This window comes from Mus musculus, chromosome 3 (assembly GCF_000001635.26).
Source record: "Mus musculus strain C57BL/6J chromosome 3, GRCm38.p6 C57BL/6J".
In the NCBI taxonomy this organism is placed as follows: Eukaryota; Metazoa; Chordata; class Mammalia; order Rodentia; family Muridae; genus Mus; species Mus musculus.
Genome location: NC_000069.6, coordinates 153,436,565 through 153,445,972, shown reverse-complemented (window position 1 = coordinate 153,445,972; position 9,408 = coordinate 153,436,565). Strand labels below are relative to the sequence as shown.

General features: G+C 46.1%; 1 protein-coding gene across 11 annotated transcripts in view; it reads left to right on the top strand.

Annotated features, from left to right (window-relative positions):
- Positions 1-9,408, top strand: part of St6galnac3 (ST6 (alpha-N-acetyl-neuraminyl-2,3-beta-galactosyl-1,3)-N-acetylgalactosaminide alpha-2,6-sialyltransferase 3) — a 526,860-nt gene that overhangs the window by 279,161 nt on the left and 238,291 nt on the right. The window lies entirely within an intron of this gene.

The following is a 9,408-nucleotide window of genomic DNA, read 5'->3' as shown; positions in this document are numbered from 1 at the left end:
AAGCACGTGGGAGTGAGTACTCCTGGAGTCTAGGTATGGTTTGCACAACTACAAAAGCAGAAGAGACTGGAAAAGCGTCCCAGAACAGCGGGACTAGCAATGACCACTGAGACCCTAAGAAGCCCAGGTTTGCTAGCAAGGCCATCCTGGACGTGGGCATCCTCTTGTGGGTCAAGACAAGCTGGTCATTCCCAGTCCGACCAGAACTGAATGTCTGACTTACAGAGTATGATAACTAATAGAAAAATCACAAGGCACGTTAGAAAATATGATCAAATAACTGAATTTCTAAGAATAAGGGAAATGAACCTGGCATCTTTGATCTTGTAAGCTCATCAGCCAGAGTTTAAAATAATTAAGACTAATTTGTTTGAGAAAACAAATGTAAACGTTGCTTGTTTCACAACTGGAATCAATTCATATATGTAAGGATGAAAGGGGAAATCATAGAAGTGAGAGATTAAACTAGAACACACAGGAGATGAGTCTCCTAGCAGGTCACATACACATACATAGTAGGAGACACAAATGGCCAAGCTGGAGGCATTGATTAAAACTGTGAATTGAGGAGGTGTGAGCAGGAGAGTGGCAGGCCGAGAGAACAGCTTCTGTATGAGGCTTGGCACAACCTAGAGTGTCCCTAGTGAACAAGGGGAAGGCAGATGAATTGATAAATACTTATAGAGCAGTGGACTTTGCCTCCACGGTCTTAACACACTTGACGTGAACTAGTCTGCAAGGAAAATAATCTACCACAAATATTTTGAGCAACATTGGCTTGTCACAAACTTGCCTGGTTTACCTGGAATCAGATAAAGAAAGAAGGTGGATGTAGTGTTTGGGACAATGGTGGCTGAGGGGTCTTCAAAATGGAGAAGCACTTGGAGGCCCAACTTCAAATTGGTCCATGATCGCAGGCAGCCTAAGACATCGTGAGCCCCATGGGAATGATTCTGCCAGAGGAGAACCCAACAGGTGATTCCGCTACAGGTACCAGGAGAATGAACAACAATGAGACCAGAATTGCATTTTCAAGGGGCATGATGGCATCCCAAAGCCAAACAATGGCATCTTCACCTGTTCACGGGAAACACCTGCCAGCCTGGAGCTGTCTCTGGAGAAACTGTCCCTCTGTATGCACACAGCACAGGAGCTGACTCGGGGGTTGGAAGGAGCCACTTAGGCAAGAGGAGTGATTCCAGATAGACGGACAGAGTGACAGGAGACTGGGCGAGCAGATGAGAAGGGAAATGGACTTGCCGTTGTGTCAGACAAAACCAGGATGCCTGGTGAAATTGAAGTACAGGGCATGGTAGCCCGAGCACAGGAGAAGATGAAGTCGAAAGCAAACGCAGGGAGCTGGGAAAGGTCAAGGCTGAGTAATGAAATGGCTACGGTTGTCACTAAAATGGCTTTTAAAAAGAATGTAGAAGTGACAGACTGTTAGGAAAAGGGGGTAAATTTCATTTTAAAATAATTCAACTTTTTTTAAAAAAAGAAATAGGTGAGAAAAACAAAGAAATATAAAACAATTTAGAATATGTTAGATTTCATTTTGGATATAACCATGTTTTTCCATTATATATAAACACTCTAAGATTTCTCCTGCTCCTACAGAGACACATTCTAACATATCAAAACCCAGAAGGGAAAGGAGATGGTGTGAAAACTCTCATCCAGAGGCCGTCAGTCCATGGACTTGCTGGCATTGGATACTGTGGGCTGTAAGACAGGAGGCTACCTTAATGACAGGTGGTACTGAGAAGCTAACATCCTCACAGCAGAACCCAACAAAATCAGGAACATGAGATTCTGTCTTGAGTGGGTGTTTTAGTGAACTCTTCCTCCTTGAACTTGGAGTTTGAGCTGACAGACTATGAATGGGGATCTGGGGTTGAATGTGAAGTGACCCCCTATAGGATCATAGGTTTAAATGGTTAGTACCCAATTGTAGTCCAGTTTTGGGAGGAGAGGGAGTCTCAACGGAGCAGATGGGAGTGGGCCTTCAGGTTTTATAGTCTGGCCTCATCTCCCGTCTGTGTCTGGTGGTATGAGCAGTGTGAATGAGCAGTGTGAATGAGTGTCAGCCTTCTGTTCCTGCTAACAGCCCTTTATCCCTTGATAGACTGTATCCCTTCCAACTTTGAGCCAAATAAATGCTCCCTTGATTTGTTTCTTATCAGGCACTGGTCACAGCAACAGTACAAATATCCAGTACAAATGATATTGTTGGTTTAGGGTCTGGTGGTGTCTCTGTGGATGATAGTGTGTACTGCACAAACAGAGGGATCTGTGTTCAAATCCTCAGCACACAGAGAAAATGCAGGGTATGCATGTGATATCCCAAGCACTGGATTGGGTACAGAAATGAGGATCATTGGGGCTTGCTGGCCAGTAGCCTTTTTCTGGCAAGACCCTATCTCAAGGAAATACTGTGTGTGTGTGTGTGTGTGTGTGTGTGTGTGTGTGTGTGTGTGTGTATAGAGAGGGGGAAGGAGAGAGAGAGAGCGCGCACAAGTTAGCTGTGGGTTTAGCCTAATGTTGCTTGTATTCTAATGTTAATTTGGATCCCAAAATTGTTTGCATGAGAGAGTCCACAAGTCCACATGAAGAACCAGGAGAGACCCTGCCCCCAGTTGGTTCTGATTGGTAAATAAAGATGTTGGCAGCCCATGGCTGGGCAGGGCAGACAGAGGCAAGATTTAGGATTCCTGGACTTGGAACTGGGAGAAGGAGGAGATCTGCCATGCATCTGAGTGTAGATGGGAGAGTGGAGAGGAGAGGAGAGGAGAGACACCCAGACCCCATGCTTGAAAATAGTGCAGGACAGAGAGGCATGGCTACCATGTGAAGGAGCCAGGAGAGCATGGTCCAGAGCACAACCCAGTTGGCAGCCCTCTGGGTGCAGAGCAGCCTAGATAGAATATGGAGTTTAGGAATAACTCGGGATTATTGGTGGGAGGTGGATTAACCACATGGAGGTTAGGAGGTGGCCCAGCTATTGAGCTGATTAAGGCATATCAAAATATAAAGGCTGTGTGTGTTTTTTGTTTGGAATGTAAACTACTGGGGCGGGTAGCATAAACCAGGCAATCAAGATGTATTATTATGTAATTCACCAGAGGGCAGGATACTCTATGCCATGCATATTCACATGGACATGTGCACCGAAACACACACATACATCATACCTGCACACACACAGTAAGCAAACAAACAAACAAACAAACAAACAAATAAAGGCATTGGTTTGAGGGATATGGTTAACCAGCCAGATCTAAATGACATATCAACGCCATATACAGCAGGCTATACATCCTTTTCAAGGAAACACAGTAGTTACCAGAATTGATGAGTACAGTTCAGTAATGTAAGGCTTTCGAAAAAGTCAGTGATCGAAATCACACAGAAGATTTCTTCTGAACACAATAAATTAAGCTATAAATCAGAAACAGAAAAGACAACAAGAGCATACCCATATCCTATATCCCTAACTCACGTAGGTGCATTTGACGTGAGAGGAAATGCCCAGTCACGTTCCATAAAAGCTGGAAATAGCACTGGGCTCGCCATCAGAACAAGGAAAATAAATGCTATATCCACATAGTCTGGTAATCAATGAAGAAGCTGCCACGCAGCCTCCCTCCTTTGTGAGCCTGAGAGATGCCATGATGAGCCAAGCCCGGTGCAGAGAGCCGCCTGTGAGATTCCACTGGAAGATTCTAAAGCAGGCAGTGCTGGGCTGGGAGGATGCAGCTCACAGTAGCAGTTTATATTTTATCCACATCTTTAAAATATATATGTGGAAGCACACACTCACACACACACCCTGTAGTAAATGCCTCAAGATTGAAAGCGGCGGAAGTTTTTTGAAAGAGCAGAAAGATGGTCACCGTTACAGGGCGGACACTTTTGCATTCTCCCTTCAGGATCCTCTGTCCCTCAGGTGCCTACTTTGTGCTCCATTGGCAATGGTGCTTGTATAGTTATTATAAACAGACATATAGGCTCATAGTATCACTCGACTTTCTTGAATCTCTTTTCTCACCTTTATATTCCAAATGTGTGTGTGTGTGGTGGGTAGCCTGGTGAGACAGGTAAGGATGGGTGGGGCCATGGAGAAAGACTGCTGGGTTACTCCCAGCGGTGGCATTAAGGCAGGTCAGGTGATGGAAGGCACCACGGCTTAGAGAAGTAAATGGCTCACAAATGACTTAAAACAGCGTCTGGCACAAAAGGAAGCCCTCCATAAATGTTTGTGATTGTGGCTATAATTACCTAGAAGGCTTGGATCATTCCCTGTATTTGTTTTAAGTCTCTCTAATCCCTAGGACTGTGCTGAGCAATCAGGACGATGTCGGGGGGGGGGGGTGGATTCTGGAAGGGTGGAGGCGAAGCCATTCTGGGAACTGTTTTTCTCTCTGTGGGTGAGGATGAGCGCACACTCTGACAGGTTTGGCTCACGCACCAGGAGCTCGCATATAGCTACATATATTAGTCTATTCGGAATGAGACGTGAAGAATATTTTCTAAACCCTGGCAGCATCCTCGAACTCCAGGGAGGTTCCCTGAGTGCCTAGGGAATCTGTTGATGTGGCCACACAGTGAGCACCAGGACATGTGGCACCAGTCCTGACTCAGTTTCCTCGCCTTGCCTCTACTGGTCAGGAAAATGCGGATCTCTAGCAAGGACATGTGCAAGTCATTGCTAGAGACATGGAAGTTCCCAGATCGATGCAAGCCCGTGTGTGGACTGAGTGGAGTTGACTTATATACTGATGAACATTGGAGTGGAGCCTGAGAAATGAGTCAGGTCTGGGAAAGCTTAGTGGCTTCACTTGTAGACCTCAAAGTCGAGATTCGACTATGATTTACCAGATAGGTGGAGTTTCACGGGAGCCCTAACTTGTGAACACATTGGCCACCTCATTTATACTAGGAATTCCACAGGGGTTTTCTAAGAGCTAAGTGAGAAATGTGCCTGGTTTCTGGGCCAATCAGTCAGGAAACCAAGCCATTACCTTCATTGTGGGCGCATTTTTATTTCAGTCAAGAGGGTCCAACAAGATTGTGCCGGATGGTGAATGTAGCTATGTGAGCTTACCAAATTAGTTCATTTCTCATTTTAAAAAAATCCATTTGTTCCCTTTCCCCTGACAGATGTGAGTTTTGGCAGGATGTGTGCCATGATCTACCTTCCTAATGCTGCAACTTTTAACCCAGCTCCTCCTAGAGTGGAGACGCCAACCATAAAATAGTTCCCATTGCTACTTTGTAACGGTAATTTTGCTACTCTTATGGATTGCAATTTGTCTTAGTCAGGGTCTCTATTCCTGCACAAACATCATGACCAAGAAGCAAGTTGGGGAGGAAAGGGTTTATTCGGCTTACACTTCCATGCTGCTGTTCATCACCAAAGGAAGTCAAGACTGGAACTCAAGCAGATCAGGGAGCAGGAGCTGATGCAGAGGTCATGGAGGGATGTTCTTTACTGGCTTGCCTCTCCTGGCTTGCTCAGCCTGCCCTCTTATAGATCCCAAGACTACCAGCCCAGAGATGGCACCACCCACAAGGGGCCTTTCCCCCTTGATCACTAATTGAGAAGATGCCTTACAGCTGGATCTCATGGAGGCATTTCCTCAACTGAAGCTCCTTTCTCTGTGGTAACTCCAGCTGTGTCAAGTTGACACAAAACTAGCCAGTACAATTGACCCCTTGTCAACTTGACACACAAACACATCACTAGTAAGCCTCAACCCTTACATTCTTATTCATCCCCAAGGTCTAAACAACTTTAAACATCCCACAGTCTTTACATATTCTTAAAATTTCAATCTCTTTAAAATATCCATCTCTTTTAAAATCCAAAGTCTTTTTACAATTAAAAGTCTCTTAACTGTGGGCTCCACTAAAATAGTTTCTACCTTCAAGAGGGAAAATATCAGGGCACAGACACAATCAAAAGCAAAAATCAATCTCCAACCGTCCAATGTCTGGGATCCAACTCACAATCTTCTGGACTCCTCCAAGGGCTTGGGTCACTTCTCCAGCCATGCCCTTTTTAGCACACGTGTCGTCCTCTAGGCTCCAGATGCCTGTACTCCACTGCTGCTGCTGCTCTTGGTGGTCATCTCATGGTACTGGCATCTCCAAAACACTGCATGACCCCTTCAGTCCTGGGCCTTCAATTGCAACTGCGGCTGCACCTTCACCAATGGCCTTCCATGGCCTCTCACAGTGTCGAGCCTCAGCTGCTCTTTGTGACCCCTTCATGCCTTCAAAACCAGTACCACCTGGGTGACCCTTACATATTACCAAGTCCCGCTGCAGCAGGAGTACAAACTTGGCTATCTCTGGAACACAGCCTCTTTGTGCTTTCAGAAAACACTTCCCAGAAGACGTCACCTCAACGATGCTGGTCTCTTCTTAATCACCGCTAATTTCTTAGCTCCAGCTAACCAGCATCAATAGTCCCAGTAATGCAAAGTTTTTGCTTTAGTAGTTCTGGTATCTTGTTAATCACAGCTGATTCTTCAGCCCCAGCTAACCAGAACTACAGAATCTTCATAATCAAAACAGAAATGGCCCTGAAAAGAGTCTTTAATCTTCCCTCTGAAATTTCACAAACCAGACCTCCATCTTCTGCACTGTTCTCAACATTATCTTCCGAGCTCCTATACAACATCTGACAGAGCTCTTAACAGCGAATGGATCTTCAAGCCCAAAGTTCCAAAGTCCTTCCACAGTCCTCCCCAAAACATGGTCAGGTTGTCACAGGAATACCCCACTCTGCTGGTACCAATTTGTCTTAGTCAGGGTCTCTATTCCTGCACAAACATCATGACCAAGAAGCAAGTTGGGGAGGAAAGGGTTTATTCGGCTTACACTTCCATGCTGCTGTTCATCACCAAAGGAAGTCAAGACTGGAACTCAAGCAGATCAGGGAGCAGGAGCTGATGCAGAGGTCATGGAGGGATGTTCTTTACTGGCTTGCCTCCCTGGCTTGCTCAGCCTGCTCTCTTATAGATCCCAAGACTACCAGCCCAGAGATGGCACCACCCACAAGGGGCCTTTCCCCCTTGATCACTAATTGAGAAGATGCCTTACAGCTGGATCTCATGGAGGCATTTCCTCAACTGAAGCTCCTTTCTCTGTGGTAACTCCAGCTGTGTCAAGTTGACACAAAACTAGCCAGTACACAATATAAATATCTATGGTTTCCAACAGTCTTGGGTGACCCTGTGAGTGTCTCTTGACCCCCAGAGGCATCGTGGCCCACAGGTTGAGAACTGCTGACAGAGAGCACTGCAGGAATTGACTTAACCATCTGGTAATTATTAGTGTTGGGGTGAGTCTAGAACCGCAGCCTCCCCAGTGTCAGCTTTCTTCTTGTTCCTTCCTGGCTGCATTCTTTTATACTTAAAAAAAAAATAATGTGTGCATGTGTGTGTATACAGTTGTGCTTGTGTGATGTGTGAATGTTCTTTTATGTGAGTTCACCCACGTCACAAAACTTGTATGGAGGTCAGAGGGCAGCCTTTTATGTTGCTCCTTACCTTGTCCTCTTTGCGAAAGACTTTCCCGGTGAGTAAGCCACACCAGCCACACTAGCCCTGATGTTTCTGATGACACTCTGTCCCTGTCCCAGCTCTCTGTAGTGGATGCTGGAATGCCGGATGCAGTTATACAGTGATGTTATTTTAAAGTGGGTTCCAGGGAGTTGAATTTGTGTTACCTGGCTTGCAGGACACGTGGCTTATCACTGAGCTATCTCTCTAGCCCCTATTTACATCCTCGCTTCCTGATGAAACCAGTGAGCGAGTGAGCGAGCGAGCATTCGCCACATCCCGGTGATTCCCTCAGAGCACCAGGACCTGGGCCTGGTCAGTGCCAGTCCTGTAGAACACCAGGACAGCACAGTGCCTTGGCCTGGTGAGTGCTAGTTAGACAGCACACTGCAGGGTAGCTGGAGAGACGATTCTGTCAGAAAGGTGCTGACTACACAGGCATGAGTTTGATCACCCACACCCATGTAGAAGTTGGATGTGGGCTTTACTTATAATCCTAGTGTTTGGAAGCAGAGACACAAGAGTCAGACAGCTCAACGGAGTCAGAGAGCCCCAATTCCCACTGAGAGACCATGTCTCAGAGTGCAAGGTAGGGGGCGGCTAGAGAAATGGCTTAGTGGTTAAGAGCACTGGCTGTTCTTCCAAAGAGGCTCTGGGTTTGATTTTCACCATGCACATAACCATCTCTTATCCAAGTCAGATATCTGGCACCCTCTTCTTTCTGGTCTCCACGGGCAACAGACAGTCACGGCACATACACCTATATGCAGGCAAAATGTTCATACGTGTACAATAAAATTTAAAAATTAAAAAATAAAATCAACCTATAAAATGGTGGCAGCTGAAAAACAGTTCACACAGTCACTCTCTTGGCTGCGTGTGTGTGTGTGTGTGTGTGTGTGTGTGTGTGTGTGCACATGATATGTGTATTCACACAAACACTTGTCCCTCACATCTGCACATAAACAAACAAAAAATAAGCAAACAAATATGCTGGAACGATGAGCGATGTGCTGACATGGAAGCCATCACTTTCATCTGATACGTTTGTTGTCTGGGCTGCTATAGATCTCAGACGTCAGTGGTGAGCCTGTGTGGGGGGCTAGTGCTTTGCTTTGTGTGAGTGTGTGTGTGTGTGTGTATGAGGGGTGGTTGGAAGATTCCAGAATGACCTGTGTCTGACTTGGGTTCCCAATTTCCATCTTCCCAGAGGTTTCCCGCCAGTCCCTGGTCTAGTGATTATAACCACACAGCTAACTGCTTTGAACTGCAGACCTTTTGTCCAAGTGCTGCTACTGGGAAATCTCAGATAAAGGATAGGTGGTCTGTGGAACGAAGAAAATTCTTACTTCATTTTTTTCCCAATAGCATCTGAGAGCTGCAGTCTGTCCTTAGCACATCATGGCTACTATGAGTCATGTGCGCTTTTCTGTAATAGGGCCTTGGACAGGCAAAGTCTTTGCCTAGGAAATGATAAACAGTCCAACAACAAAGTACAGGCCAGGGTGCTCTGGGTCTCCAGTTAAGTCCCAGGCAGACCCAGAAATTACCACCTCAGCCTTCCTAGAGTCCCCGGTTGAGCAGGGAGGGAGGGACTGCCCTGCCCTCACTCTGGGTCAAGCCTGCTGCAGAAGCTCACAGCCCCTCCATTTTAAGTAGTTCCAAGCAAGGAAAAAAAAGTGTCATGGGGATATCCAGACTTGGGCAGATAACAGCTCTACTCTTACATCCTAGTTATTAACCCATAAGATGGGGTAGGGAGGGTATGGTTTGCCATCCTGCTCACTCACTGGATGCTGAGCCCCTTTTAAATGTAGTCTGAATAAAAACGGGGCCCCAT